Here is a 16,002-nt window from a genome sequence, read left to right on the forward strand (position 1 = left end):
TTATAGCTTGGAATACAAAGTTTACAAAACAGAGTTGGTACTTCATTCTTGCAGTACTTACCTTCTGCTTAGAGCTACAACGAGGGAAGCTGCCATTTGGATTGAAATTAATAGGGATTGCTGCAAAAACAATTAGTCATCTGTGTGCAAGAAACTGGTCTTTGAACAATATGATGAGGAGACCCACCTTTCCTGCACCCTTCCATTGGTAGTAGGGTTGCCAGGTTCATGGCCTGAGACTGATCTTGTATCTTTAGGAGGCCGGGCCTGGCAACCAAGAGGTCTTCTGTATCTTTAAAAGTTGTGCAGGGGGAAGGGAGAATTCCACCTTGTGGTTTTTCCCATTACAGGGTTGCAAGAACACCTGCACTCGACTGACTTTCTCTTCTCCTAAAGATACAGGATCAGTCTCAGGCCCTGAACCTGGCAACCCTAATTGGTAGTGAGGAAGCACCTGCTTCTATACTTTCTTTTCCCCTCCCTATTTCTTTTCTTCTTTGCATTGTGTTTGTAGATATGGATTGTCTTTTAATATCTGTACAATGGTTAGAAAATGTTAGGTGCATTATAAGCATATAATAGTTGTCAGACAAAACTCCTATGAATATCTGTGAGAGTGGTCATGTGGATTGTGTCCCATGCACAAGCACTGTGGCTAAATGGTAAGATTGAAATAAGTTTCAGTAAGGCTGATTCAGGTCTGTGATAAAAAAGATCTACTTTGTTGGGTGTTATGGACCTGGTTTGTGTGTGTGTGTGTGTGTGCAGAGATATTTGTGTGTGTGTGCAGAGATATTTCTGTTAAAGGTGGCAGAGGCTAGGACCAGTCTGGATAGCAGGTCAGAAGGACAGAGCTGCTACACCCCATATTCTGCACAGTTTTTGTAAGTAAAGACATTTGAAGGACCAGATCCTAAACGATACAGCTAAGTGGATAATATAGCAAACAGAGAGAGAATAAGGAAAAACTGATGTGCTTATTCTATGACACAGCTTGCATATATTACATAGTACAGGCAAGAATTCTTCCAAAAAACAATTACCAGAATTTTCAGATTGCATAAATGACACACCCATGAACTGGAGAGAACTGAAGGGGAACAGAGTGTACAGTAATTCTGTTAATTACAACCTGTGCTACATCAGGCTGCAAAGACCTGATACAGCAAGCAGGCAAGTGGCCGGGGACAGGGGAAGGCAAACTGATGGCTGGGGAAGGTGGTGGTGCTGGAAGACACATAAATGTCCTAGGTGGGGAGGTGGGCTAGGTGCACTGTGTGCAGCTTCGCAGTGGCGCTGTTTGTTGAGGGGGAAGCAGTGGTGTGAGACAGCAGCAGGGGCAGCATTGTAGTGAAGGAACAGGTGGGGAGCATTAGCAAGCCAGTGGTGGGCAGCGCATGCCAGCACCAGGAGCCACTGGAGGGAATTGCAATGGGTGGTGGTGGTGAGTGGAGTGGAGTGCTGGGAGGGGCACATTTGCTAGTGTGTGTGTTTCAGAGTCCCTGTGTGTGTGTGTGTGTGTGCGTGCATGCATGCATGTGTGTTTGGGGGTGCCTGATGTGTGTGTGTGTGTGTTTGGGATGGGGGCTGGCGAGCGAAGTGAGCAGGGGGGCAGAACCCCCCCAGTAAACTAATACAAACAAAACAAATAAAAGATTCTAGACATGTTTTGTGAAACACATTAGTTGTTATAAAGACTATTTGTTTATGTCTCAGTAGTGAAGTTTAAGATGTAATGGAATCAAGATGTAGAATGGTAGATATAAAGCACAATCCCTTTCTGTAAAAAGGTGGAACAGAAACCATTTCATCTATTTTGACAATATTCCTATCAATTTTTTCAAGTATAAAAAAGAAGCCATACCACATGCTCTGAAAACATACTGCTTTTTTTCTTTTTGCAATGTTTTTAAAATTAATCTTTATTAAAGAAAAACAGTGAAAAAAAGGACATTATCATTTCTGTTCCAATATGTATCTACTTTTCCATATATCTATCAATCTACATCCTTTAGAAGCATGTTACATTATCTGTTTGTATTAAAAAAATACAAAGTAATACAAACTTAAACAAGAGAGCAAACACAGAAGGTTTGAGGATAACACTTCCTATCATATATTAACCAAAGGCATATTATTATTTCTCTTTTTATATTTACATAGTAAAAACTTTGTTATAAGTTCAAAAAAAAGATTGTCAGGCATTAAAATATTAGCATATTTCACTGGGATTATTGTCATCATTATTTATAAACAAGATAAAGGTCTGCCACATGCTTGTAAATGGAAATGGACTGCCTTCAAGTTGATTCTGACTTATTGCGACCCTATGAATAGGGTTTTCATGGTAAGCAGTATTCAGAGGTGGTTCACCATTGCCTTCCTCTGAGGCTGAGAGGCAGTGACTGGCCCAAGGTCACCCAGTGAGCTTCATGGCTGTGTGGGGATTTGAACCCTGGTCTCCCAGGCTCTGTCTTAATTTTTTGGGTTAATTTTTCCTACATGGCAATAAACCATTTTTTTAATCAAACCAAGCCTCTTTAGTCACTTCCACAAAATTTTCTGATTTGTAGGTGTAACCATTGCTACTAAGACAACCTAAACCAGCCCTGTCTGTCCCATTTTCAGTTGATCCATCCCAGATACCCAGCAATACTAGAGAAGGTATTGGAATGAGGATTGAATTTATTTCCTGAAATAACCATTTCCCAAAATTCTGCCACTAGATGGCACTTAAAATGTGCCTTTAATTTGTTCACAACACCAGCATTGTGAAGAAAACCAGGTTCGTATAACAAAGATAGAGTGGAGTATAGTCCCATCTAAATATTGTTTTTAGTGCAGATTTTGGATTCGGGCTGAGACCATCTTCATAGATACTTAAGTCAAACCTGTATGTACGCTTGTTGTTTAGTGAAATCTTTCATATTAAAAGAGCTAATCTGCCATAGGTCCAACCATATATGTGCTTGTTCTAAAAGTTCATGCATCTCTTGCTCCATCCTTGGCTGTTTGTTATTATAAAAATCAAAAAGTCTATAGAGCCATTTTGTGAACCATCTCAAGATTCTTTGTGATCTACTTTTACTATAAAAATGTGGATGGTAAAAAAGAGGTGATTGGACAGAAACGAAATGTTTCATCTTTGATTTAAATACCAGAATTGTGGTTTTCAAAAAGTGGCCACAAACCCAGTCTAGTTTTTTCAAGTTTTTACTGAGAAAAAAGGCTGCTGTTGCAGGTATTCCATCAAAATCATTGTTTTCAATGTCCACCCAGGGTTATTCTTCATCTAACAAAAGGATTTGTCTGAGGCAGTTTGCCTCATAGTAAGCATGGATATTAAGGAATCTCCCTCCTTCCTCTCTTTTTACTTTATACAAATAGCTCTTTTTGATTCAAGCTTTCCACCCCGCTGCCTCTACCTTTTTCTGCCAAGCCTGTAGTATTTTTATATATAAATTGGCAAAACTTGGAGGATAGAAAGCATTATTGGTTGCAAAAGCATCTTAATTGCTGCTATTTTCCCCAGAATAGAAAGGTTAAGCTTTCGCCATTATTTTAAAAAGTGGGTCTTTAGGTCTTTAGCCTAGTATAGTTTATGTAAGGTTTTTGTGACATTAACCTCCAGATACTGAAATTGCTTGGGACTAAGGCACTTTCAGTTCTTGCCTAATCACATTTTGAATTTGTGGGCAGGGGGACTGACAGAGAGAGAGTTGAATGTTATCAGCATAACTGATCTGAATTCCAGGCACTTTTTTGTACTGCTCCAGCTCCTGCTTCAAGTATGGGGTCTTCACCAAGGGATCAGATAAGTTAATCAGGTGCTCCTCCCCCTTTATTATGGGTTCTTTAATATTAGTGTTGGCGATTAATGTGCCAGTGGCTCCAAAGTTAGGACAAATAATAGAGGGGGCAGGGAACAGCCTTGTTTTGTCTTTTTAGATATCATAATAGGTCTAGAGTAATATCCATTAATTCTTATTATCACCTTAGATGGTTGATTTAAAAAAAATGGAAAGCGTGAATTATTTCAGTCCCCAGTTTAAATTTTAAATAACCTGAAGGAGGAACTTGCTGTCTGCACAATCAAAGGTGAGGGCCCACATTCCGAGCATAGCTTTTGTTTCTTACAATTGTTATTTGAAGGCTCCTATTTGGATTAGGTATACTTCTGCAATCTTTCTGCAAAAAAACCTATCTGACCCCTTTCTGTTAAAAAGTAAGACAGAAACCATTTGATCTACGCTGACAATACTGCTGTCAATTTTTTGAGGTACAAAGAAGCCATATCGCATGCTCTTAAAATATACTACTTTTTTCTTTTTGCCATGTTTATTCAAAATTCAAAGTGAACCTGATGGGGTCCATTTTTCAAATGTCTGCTCTGTTAATGTGTATAGCAGGGTGGAGTAAGGGATGGGTATAATCTAGTTTTAGCATTAAAAAAACACAAATTCTCTTCTTTTTCTGCTCTTCTTCTTTGTATTCCATTGCTTTTGATATTTTTCTCCCCAAGCAAGCCACTTTCAGTATTGAAATGAGGCTGGAAGAAAAGTACCTTAAGATTTTGCTGGGAAACAAGAAAGGGGGAAGATACTGCTCACCTGTGTATATCTTTGATGAAAATATGCAAATAAACAACTCCTGACAGGTCCGGTTTGACCCCAAGAACAAGCTTAAAAACTTACTGAAAAAATATCTGTGAAAATTTCATGCATTATGGAATTTGCAGTCCTCCCACTGAAATGACTTCCCCTCCCACTGAAACTTGAAGTTGTCCATCTGACGCATTACTTGTGCCATTGCAAAAATGATCGCAATGGTCAATCTACTCCAAATCTTATCATTTGTGTTGTATGCGATCTGTTAGATAGTTCAATTTGTCACATGCATATAAGCTCCACCCTGAACTCAAATATGTCTGGAGTCATCTGATAGTAGCAAAATACAGTCTGCTTATCTCACAACAAAACTCCCTTGTGAAGCACAGATCTTCCTCACGAGAGGGTAGCTTAGTAGAAGAGAACCAAGACAAACAGATGGCAAAATAAAAAAAATACATACAACCAGAATAATAGCACCTTTGTCAAACTCTGGAACAGATACAAACAAGTACAATTAAATCAGTCATTGATCTCTTTTGTTATTTCAACTTTGTATTTGTACTATGTGTGTTTGTGTGCGTGTATGTAAGTTACCATTGAATAGTCATAGTAATATAGCTAACCATCTATGTTGTTATTGTCACATGAATGGGTTGGAAGACAGCTCATTCTGTATCTGAACAAGTTGCTCAGAACAAGGACCCAAACACCAGCCAGCGGTTTTATAGATCAAACTTTATTGGCCCATTTTGTCACCTTACCTTTGTGGGGCTGTTAGCTGGGAATGGCCATCATCTAGCCATTGAAAGAAGTGAGGCAGCAGAGTGATATCAGGACAGCAGTTCTGTTTGCTTATGTCATGGGAACACAGAGAGAAAGGTAGCCAGCCCTTACCACCAGATGCTCTTATTTTGAAACTTGCTGTATAGTTAGCTAATTTGGATGGAATCATTCATGCCAGAAGGGATTAGATGTTATTTGTTATCATTTGCTGAGCAATAACATATAAAAGGTAACATGAATAAAATGTTAAGGATCACTCTGCTTTGTGACCTTTGCAAGCAAGGTTCTTATATTCGTTATTTAATAGACAAAATGGCTAAATCAGCTGTACAATTCAAATGACAGGATGCACAATCAGATTGGCTAGCAGTACTATGGAGTCAGATCATCCTGTAAGTTATGACAACGTATAGTACTTCCTATTTTATGACACCTCTGCTTTATTATTGGTGGTTTTGTATTTTACTAAATGGAGAGGGAAGTAATTATGGTATTACTGCTTCTGAGCTAGTTCAAAGAATCACTGGGTATTCTGGGAGTGTTCACACTATAATGTACAACTCTTACATAATACTTTGGACTACAGAATGGCATGTGATGCTTTTTTTCTTGGTTATTTATTAATTCTAACCCACTTTTAAAACAAAATTTGTATTTGGAGATAACAAGCATTGGGCTTATGTTGGGGGATGGGGAAAGGATGATGCAATCTAGGGTTGCCAGATGTCCAGTTTTTGTCCAGAGACTCCATTTTTTGGAGTACTCTCTGAGTCACCTTAATCTCCAGACTCTCGGCTTTCATTAAAAAAAAAAGTTTCTAGGTGGTGTGGTTCCCAAGATATACACCAAAACATCAGCCCCCCCACAACTTCAGTTAAATGAGCTCACAGCTGGCTGCTGTAATTCCACCCTTTCAGGTTTGTAGTGAGGTCAGGGTTGTGATTGACGAGACAGTAACTAGAGCTCTTTGCAAGTCAGAAAATGTTTTTTCCTGCTTTTCTGAAAATCTCATCAATTGAGTAAGCTTTCAGTCTTTTTCTCTCTTGTGTGCAGGAGTCAAACAAGTTTAAATTTTCCTGGGCTGTTGAAGAGGGCACTGTTTTGAAAACCTTCCCAATATTAAGCTTTAATCCAGTACTGGCTTTTCTGGGAGTAAAGTTCTAATGCTAATCCTACATATCCAGCGTAAGCCCCATTGAATTCAATAGGATGTACTTTTGAGTAGACATGGTTAGAACTGTGCTGTAAATTGACTGTTGAGTGAACATAGCAAAGAATTGTGTTTGTGTTGTAAATCTTTCTCTCATCCTCCAATCCTATTTTTTAAAGCAATAAGGCAGGGCTTACATAAGTATCACTGCTTTTATTATGTAAGAAACTAATACTGATTTTATTTTTTTTTAAATGTTCTGCATTGGCCAATTAGTTTGGACAATAAACTATTATATGGCGTGTATGTAATTTTACATCTCCTCTGTGTGTGTGTGTGTGTGTGTGTGTGTGTGTGTGTGAGAGAGAGAGAGAGAGAGAGAGAGAGACACTGAATACATTGGGACTTGCTTCTGAGTAAACAAATGTAGGATTGCACTATAAATATCTTTATAGCTTGTGTTAATAATAAACATATTTGATAGTCATGAGCACTATAAATATCTTTATAGGTCATGTAAATAATAAACATATTTGATAGTCATGTGTATATAAATATTTCTTTATACTATGTTCTGATATCTGATTTCACACTATGGTTGTATAGTATTACTTCCTCCACATTTTCAGTGTGCCCTTCTTCCTTCGGGTGTTCATGGTTCTCTTCTGTTGTTTTAATCCTGAGGGGCAGATTAGGCTGAGAGATGGTGAGTAGCTCATGGTCACCCAGTAAACTTCACAGTTCATTTCCATTTTTAAAAAATGAATTAAAACGATTTACATGCAGGCAAAGTTTATGAAGTAGATCCACACAATACATTTAAAGCACATCCAACTTGCATTTAAAGCACATGACTTCGCCTAAAGAATCCTGGGAAGTGTAGTTTCCCCTTCACAGTTATAGTTCCTACCACCCTTAACAAACTACAGTTCCCATGATTCTATGGTGTCACTTATGTGCTTCAAATATGTGTTGAATGTGCTTTAAATGAATGGTGTGGATCTGCACTAGGCATGATGTGCATTCATTAATGAATTGAAAAGAACAATTTTAAAAGATAATTTTTAAACAGGGGAAAGGTTGTAGCTTGATGGTAGGGCATATGCTTTGGATGCAACAGTCCAAAATTCAATTTCTGAAAGACTATTGCCTGAAATCCTGGAGAACCATAGCTAGTCCATGTCATCAGTACAGTACTCAGCTAGATAGCACCAAATGGAGATTCCTTTGTTCCTAAAAATGGAAAGAGACTCAAGGGCCACAATGATTCTAAAATTCATGTATGTATTTTAATTACATTTATATACCCACTTTATTGTAAAAAAACTCAAAGCCTTTTACAGAAGGAATTAAAACAATAAAATTAATGGCAAAAACAGTTAAAGACAGGTATTTAAAAATATTCAATAGAATAAATCCAACAATGAGTTAAAAAAAGATAAAAACATAATAGCTTCTACATGCCTGGGTAGGCTTGCCTAAACAAAAATGTTTTAGCAGGTACCAAAAAGAGGACAATGAAGACACCTGCTAATGTTGATAGGTAGGGAGTTCCAAAGCATAGGTGCTGCCACACTAAAGGACTGATTTCTTACAATAGCAGAACAAGTACTATGTGGCACCCATAACACGGAAGGCACATCTTGAACTTGGCCTAGTAGCAAATCAGCAACCAGTGCAGATTTCAGAGCAGAGGTATTGTGTGCTGATAGGGTCTCACTGATGTCAGCAATCGTGCTGCAGCATTCTGCACTAACTGCAGCCCCCGAGTCAGGTTGTGCTGCATGAGGATTTCTGTGACCTTGGCTAACTGGCTGCCATGATTTTTTTAGTTTTAGTTTTTGGTTAGGAATCCTGACTGGTTGTTGGATGCTGAATTTTCCACCCTATTCATAGGAATCTTGTTGTGGTTGGTACAGTATTGCATTTAGGAAATCATCACTGTCTTTTTCTTTTTCTCTTTGCATTTCATTTACCTCTAACATCACTCCCTTACCTCCATAGAAGCAACAACTGTGGTTCCATGCATTCAGCTCAATCCCCTTAAACCCACTGATGATGCACCTTGTTGGCTACATAATGGTTTGTTTCTTGCCCAATAGTGGCAAAAGAGAATTCACATACTGGGCAGCGTGGCTGCAATTGTTGTTGTTCCCAAGCTGCTGCCTATGAAGGTAGCCCAAACCATGTGTGTTTTGTCTCTGTCAATTATTATTCCCTGGAATTGGGTTGGCTGTCAAAGTGAGTTTATAGCAGCCCACAGAAGAAACACAAAAAAGTAGAGAATCTTCTTACTATTTCTCATTTCTCAGACCTCTTTCTGAAATGAAGGGTCAAATCTGAAAAGAAATTTGGAGCAGCCATGTTAAAATGTAGGGGCAGGGCATTCCAGGCAGGGGTTGCCAACCCTACTTGGATATGGATATATCTTTGCAGAGGATCCCTGGTCAAGCTTTACCAACAACACAATCCAAATTATATTTACTGAGGTTGTAAATTCTATTGAGTTCTATGGGGCTTAGTGTGTTTAGAATTGCAGCCTTTGGGGGCATCCATCTTTACTCCTGAATACTCCCATCTAACATCTCCACAATACTAGTCTCCCTTCTTCCTACAATGGCCTTCTGGTGACTGGCCTGGCCTGAGGGCACTTAAACCCTTGCCAGAAGCAAGGAGGCAAGATTAAATATTCCCTACCTAGGCTCCATCTTTTAGCTAAGATTTCTATCATAATTTCTAATCAGAGAAATGTTTTTGTTTGAATTTTATGCACCAATCAACTGTGGTTGATGCTTATTTATTTATTATTTGATTTATATCCCACTTTTCCTCCCAGCAGGAACCCAGCATGATGCTAATGTATCATGCTTGATGACATCACTCAGGCCTGCCCCCATGACATCACTCAGGTATGCCCCTATGACATCACTAGGGCCTGCCCCCAAAATCTCAGGGTTTGGGATGCTTCTGACCTCAAAAATAGTAGGAAATCTGATTTTAGAGCAAAAGAGGTGCAAAAGTGGAGTGTGTACTAAACCTCCTCAAACTGGTTTGTCCTGGTGCATCTTAGCTCGCTTTTTATTTATTTATTTATTTATTTATTGCATTTGTTTGCTGCCACATAGCCGAAGCTCTCTGGGCAGTTTACAACAATTAAAAACATTAAAAACAAATATACAAATGTAAAAACACATTTTTAAAAAGCCATTTAAAAACACATGCTAAAATGCCTGGGAGAAGAGGAAAGTCTTGACCTGGCGCCAAAAAGATAACAGTGTTGGCGCCAGGCACACCTCATCACAAACATCATTCCATAATTTGGGGACCACCACTGAGATGGCCCTCTCCCTTGTTGCCAAACTCCCAGCTTCCCTCCAAGGAGGCACCTGGAGGAGGGCCTTGGATGTTGAGCGTAGTGTACGGGTGGGTTCGTGTTGGGAGAGACATTCCAAAAGGTATTGTGGTCCCAAGCCATGTAAGGCTTTCTAAATTAAAACCAGCACCTTGAATCGAGCTCGGAAACATACAGGCAGCCAATGCAAGCAGGTCAGAATCGGTTTTATATGTTCAAACCGTCTGGTCCCTGTTACCAATCTGGCCACTGCAGTTTGCACAAGCTGCAGTTTTTGAACCGTCTTCAAAGGCAGCCCCACATAGAGTGCATTGCAGTAATCTAACTTGGAGGTTACCAGAGCATGGACCAGTGAAGCCAGGTTATCCCTGTCCAGATAGAGGCATAGCTGGGCCACCAACCAAAGTTGGTAGAAGGCACTCTGTGCCAACGAGGCTACCTGAGCCTCAAGTGACAGATATGGTTCTAGGAGAACACCTAAGCTACAAACCTGCTCCTTCAGGGGGAGTGCAACCCCATCCAGGACAGGTTGGACATCCACCATCCGGTCAGAAGAACCACCCACTAGCAGCATCTCAGTCTTGTCTGGATAGAGCCTCAGTTTATTAGCCCTCATCCAGTCCATTGTCACAGCCAGGCACCGGTTCAGCACATTGACAGCCTCACCTGAAGAAGATGAAAAGGAGAAATAGAGCTGCGTTGTCATCAGCATACTGATGACAATGCACTCCAAATCTCCGAATGACCACACCCAACAGTTTCATGTAGATGTTAAACAGCATGGGGGACAGAACTGACCCCTGTGGAACCCCATACTGGAGAGTCCAGGGTGCTGAGCAATGTTCCCCCAAGCACCACCTTCTGGAGCCGACCCGCCAAGTAGGAGTGGAACACAGCCATGCAGTCCCTCCCAACTCAGCCAGTCTTCCCAGAAGAATACCCTGGTCGATGGTATCAAAAGCTGCTGAGAGATCAAGGAGAATCAACAGAGTCACAGTCCCCCTGTCTCTCTCCCAAAAGAGGTCATCATACAGGGTGACCAAGGCTGTTTCCATGCCAAAACTAGGCCTGAAACCTGACTGAAATGGACCCAGATAATCAGTCTCATCCAAGAGTGTCTGAAGCTGGCTTGCCACCACTCGTTCAAGGACCTTGCCCAGGAATGGAACATTTGCCACCGGCCTATAGTTATTAAGATTTTCTTGGTCCAGGGAGAATCTCTTCAGGAGTGGTCTCACTACTGCCTCTTTCAGGCAGCCAGGGACCACCCCCTCTCGCAGAGAGGCATTAATCACTTCTCTGGCCCAGCCGGCTGTTCCATCTGCTATCTTTTATTAGCCAAGAAGGGCAAGGATCCTGCACAGAAGTGGTTGCATGAACCTGTCCAAGCACCTTGTGAATGTCCTCAATCTGTACCAACTGAAACTCATCCAAGAAATCGGGACAAGGCTGTGCTCTGGATTCCACGCTTGATTCACCTGCTATAACACTGGAGTCAAAGTTCTGGCGGATGCTAAAGATTTTATCCTGGAAGTGCCTAGCTAATTCATTACAGTGGGCCTCAGATGGTTCTACCATGTCCTTTCAGCCAACATGTAATAGACCCCGGACAATTCTGAAGAGCTCCACTTGGAGGCAGATTGGTGATTTGATAGTGGCAGCAAAATCTTGTTTTTTTGCTGCCCTCACTGCCCCTAAATACAGCTTACCATAGTCACTTACCAGTGTGTAATTTCATCCACCAGGAGTTCGCCTCCATCTGCACTCAAGCCGTCTCCTATATTGTTTCATCGCTCTCAGCTCTGGGATATACCATGGAGCCGTATGAGCTCTACACAGGAGAGGGCGCTCAGGAGCAATCATGTAAACCACCCGGGTCATTTTCGTATTCCACAGTTCAACCGGGGTTTCAACAGGAGCGCCAGCCCTATCAGCCGGAAAACTCCCCAGAGCCCTTTGGAAACCATCCGGATCCATTAGTCTCTGGGGGTGGACCAACTTAATAGGTCCCCCACCCTTGCAGAGGGGAAAAGCCATTGTAAGTCTAAACTTCAGCAAGCAGTGATCTGTCCATGACAGAGGGACTGATGTAAGCCCCCCACATTCAGATCACCATCTCCATGTCCAGTTGCAAAAACCAAGTCTAGAGTATGCCCTGCTACATGTGTTGGGTCAATGGCATATTGGGACAGTCCCATGATTGTCATGGAGACCATGAAATCCTGAGCCGCCCCGGGTAAGGTGGCCTCGGCATGGATGTTGACATCTGTGATGCCCTTGTATTTATAATACTGTAAATATGGTAAGTATGGGTTTATTAGAGTAAATGAGGTAACTGGACTGAGTGAGAGGGGGGACTACATGGGTTGGAATGTTGATGCATGTTGTATTATGATTGTCTGAGCGCTTGAGGGTCTGAAGGTATAAATGAGAGGATGACAGTTGAGAGGGGGTTCATTTGGTTGGTTTTAGTTGGTGGGTTTAGGAGTTGGTTGGTTCTGGGTTTTGGAGGGTGGATTGGATTACGTGGGTAGTGAGGCAGGTTATTGATGACTAGAAACATAAAGAGTAACACATCTTATGAAACCACATGCTTGTTGACAATACCTTTAAGTAATCTTGTTATTCCGTGTATATAAATAAATATTTCTTGGTTTACCTAACACCTGATCCTTGGCTGGGTTTACATGGACTAGAAGGGTGGGCGGGGCATATACCAAGGTTGGGAAACAGTATCAATGGTGGCAGTGGTGAAGAGATAGTGTAACATTATCAGGTATCCAGAGCAATCCAGGGCTGTATTCTTTATAGGCACAAAGATACAGGGGGGTTGTGGCCTGCAAAGTAGACACAAAGTGGCCTGCAGACACAAAGGAGCAATAAGCCAGGAGGAAAGTAAGGCACAGTCTCAAGGCAACATTGTTTTACAGGGAGTGTCTGGTGGTGGTGCCTAGCAGTGGGATCTTGAGAGGTCTTTGCTAGAGCTGGTGAGAGAACTGTTTAAAGACCAGGACCCTGAGGTGGGACCGTGACAAGGTGGTGACCACAGGCGGGATCCTAGCAGGTGGCACCTGAGGTGGGATTCTGATAGGAAGGGTCCTGACAACATCCCGCAGGACCAACCATCTGGGGGATCTCAACAGTACACCCAATACCACCTCCGTCAGCTCAGCTAGGGAGTCTGTTGGGCAGTGGGGTGGGCAGCACACCAATGGAATCCCCAGTCTGTCCCACTGACCCAACACAAGGTGCAAACACTCTAGACCAGTAGTCACATGGACTGGGTGCTTGCAGAGGAAGATGGAGCTCCTATAGACCACAGCAACCCCCCTCCCCGACCCTCAGGTCTACCCTGATCCTGAACCAGGTGCCCTGGCAGGCATAGCTGGGAGAGACTGACTCCTCCCTGCTCACCCACTCAGGTCTTGGTTATACATGCCAGATCAGCTGCCTCATCCATAATTAAATCGTGAATGAGGGAGATCTTATTATGCACCGATCTGGCATTTAGGAGCAGCATCCAGAGGCCTGAGAGCTGGCTGATAGGGCAACCAACAAATCTGCGGGTGTGGCGAGGATCAGAACAAGGCACAGTCATTAACTGCCTAGGCCATGTTCCCCTTACCTGGCAAGTCCTCCTCAGAACACCATATCTCCCTCTACTCGTCGCTACACCACTTGGCTCTGAGTCCTCTCTCCCAGGCACATGACTCAAGACCTGCAAAAAGCCAGGCAATCCAGAAAGCAGGAGCCACCTCAGCCATCCAGCATATGTATCCCCTCCAGGGAAGGGACAGGTGGACGATATCAGCAACAACTGGCTAAGTGCCTGGGGGGCCTTTCCTGCGAGGCGTGACACCTGCAGAGCAGAAGTCCAACAGGGAGAAGGCGGTGGTGGTAGCCGAGCAGCAGCAGCAGGTAGGCAGGCAGGCAGATAGCAGCAGCAGATGGCTCTCCTTCCCTGGGCGGTGGTGGCCCCTTTCCCCTTCCATTTCCCTGTGTCTCTTGACTAACGCAGCGAGAATTGGCATCTGTAGTTCATAAGGGGAGAAGTTTGCAAAAGGCTGTGTTGCTGTTCACAGTGGTGATGGTGGTGGTAATGGGTTACAGCTCTTCGACTGCACAAGCGATTTCTGCATGAATTTGCATGGTTGAGAGGTTGGCAATGCCACTAACTTAGCTCTATCTACTGAAGTAGTATTAGGCAGTACAGTGTGTTGTGTGCCCACCTGATTGTAGGAGTGTTTCACATGATGAAAACAATACTGTTTACATTTGTTATCTTTATTTTGGTCTCTTGCTTCTTGGGGAAGAGAAGGAATGCACTGATCATAGCCACGACAACAGGATTTTTGTTGTTCCTTTTGATCTTGTAATTTGCTGTACCTCAGGGTACCATTCCTTTGTTACAGTCAGGGGCTTTGTTAGGAGATTGCTCAAGAGACCCGAGACCTGGGTCTTTTGTACAGGGGCTCAGATCTCATGACCTCTTCTCCCTTTTTTAAAACTTTTTTTTTAGTTTTCTTACACAGTAAGCCTTACAGGATGATGGTGTGCGATGAAGCACAGTGCTAATTTAGCTAAAGGTACATAAGCAAACAGTTCTTGCCAATAGACCATGTAGATCAGGCTCTTAACCTCACTCCTATAGTATAATGAGCCCAGAAAATTCCTTTGCCAGCCCAGAGCTCAGAGTAAGCTATGATGGCCATAGTTTGATCTCCCCCTCTGAAAGATGGCCTAAGGTTGCATCTATCCATATAAATTGGTGTATATAAATGTTATGCAGATATGTGTCATAGGATTGTGCCCTGAGTCCTTTAAGTACTTAATAACACCCCAAGTTACAGATGAGACTGAGGAAATCATGCAGGGATTGCTGAAGTTGCTATTTATTAAAGTATATATTATTAAAATTTATTAAACCAAATTTGATTAAAGATGATTTTTATAACAAGAGTAGTAGTAGTAAGAAATAGGTTTAGGGAAGATTCTTATGAGATTGCCATTCAGCGCTAACTTGGAAAATTTGCAAACCATATATATGTATATATAATAGGAGATGGTAACTTCTGACATATATGATCGTATTGTAAAACAGTCACTCAAGTTTGGAGAAAGGTATGAGTAATGTCAGGGCACATTTCAATTGGCATATACGTCAGGCTGAGGGGATACAGGATGTGACAGAGGAGGGAGAGGATCAGTGCAGACAGGCTGCTCTGGCAGAAGTCATTCCCCTCCCCCAGGGTGCAGCCATAGCGCAGCTGGGGAACTCTGCCACCACCTGGGTACAGCCAGAGCCCTCCTAGCTCAGCTGAGACCGGTGCAACTGGAGCTGGCAGAACTCCCAAAAATGGGGTATTCCAGGGATGTTTTGGGGTGGAACTGAGGGGAGGGGGATTTCCACCGCATCCTGAGCCCGTTTGGCTCGGTCTTGTAGCCCCCAGTCCTGGCAGCCGATACACTGGGAAAAGGGGTGGCAGAAGGAAACATGTCTTTCTTTTCCATCCACTGAGTTCTGCTGGCATAGTACCCTCCCCTCCCAGTGCCTCCTAAAGGTAGGTAGGATGTGATGGCCACTTCTGCCACCCTCTGCCGGGTTGGATTGTGCCCTTGGAGTGCAATCCTACCCCTCCTCTGTTGATGGCTAGGATGGTGCATACTCCAAATGAATAGACACGTATAGGATTTCACTGTTAATGAAATATTTCATTGACAAACCCTCCTCCATTGCTGTCATTTTGTGTTGTGCATGCTTACTGCAGCTAGAAAAAAAAGGCAAGACATTGAAAGGCAATAAGAAAGCCTAAAGACATGAATCTGAATTTGTTATTAGCTGGTATGATTCAGTTCATATGCTATTTTTTTCTTTATCTATATGCTGTTGCAATTTATGCAGAATTCTTTTGGTAAGCTTATATTTTGAGAAAATAATTGCTGCTGGGGGGAAATAAATAGTATCACTGCCCACGATGTTCTTCTCTGTCCTGTTGGTGGCAAAACGCAGTGACCATATGTATGATTAGGTCCAGTTTTTTTTCAATGTTGTCCAGGTGCTCTCCCAGGGGCTTCTCTGTTTAAAAGGGAAACAGAATTAGAAAGGC

The 16,002-nt window shown here is 42.3% G+C and overlaps 2 protein-coding genes and 1 long non-coding RNA gene across 3 annotated transcripts in view; 1 reads left to right on the forward strand and 2 right to left on the reverse strand.

Moving 5' to 3' along the window:
- Positions 1-240, reverse strand: part of CR1 (complement C3b/C4b receptor 1 (Knops blood group)) — a 296,948-nt gene extending 296,708 nt beyond the window's left edge. Inside the window, exon 1 of the mRNA XM_061630611.1 lies at positions 62-240. The gene's annotated coding sequence lies outside the window, so the exon portion shown is untranslated. The remainder of the gene's footprint in view (positions 1-61) is intronic.
- Positions 241-842: 602 nt separating this feature from the next.
- Positions 843-16,002, forward strand: part of LOC133387401 (uncharacterized) — a 31,060-nt gene continuing 15,900 nt past the window's right edge. The window contains exon 1 of the long non-coding RNA XR_009763470.1: positions 843-884. This is a non-coding gene — a long non-coding RNA (uncharacterized LOC133387401). The remainder of the gene's footprint in view (positions 885-16,002) is intronic.
- PFKFB2 (6-phosphofructo-2-kinase/fructose-2,6-biphosphatase 2) overlaps positions 14,886-16,002 on the reverse strand; it is an 87,337-nt gene continuing 86,220 nt past the window's right edge. The window contains exon 17 of the transcript XR_009763469.1: positions 14,886-15,971. The gene's annotated coding sequence lies outside the window, so the exon portion shown is untranslated. The remainder of the gene's footprint in view (positions 15,972-16,002) is intronic.

This window comes from Rhineura floridana, chromosome 6, assembly GCF_030035675.1.
Source record: "Rhineura floridana isolate rRhiFlo1 chromosome 6, rRhiFlo1.hap2, whole genome shotgun sequence".
NCBI lineage: Eukaryota > Metazoa > Chordata > Lepidosauria > Squamata > Rhineuridae > Rhineura > Rhineura floridana.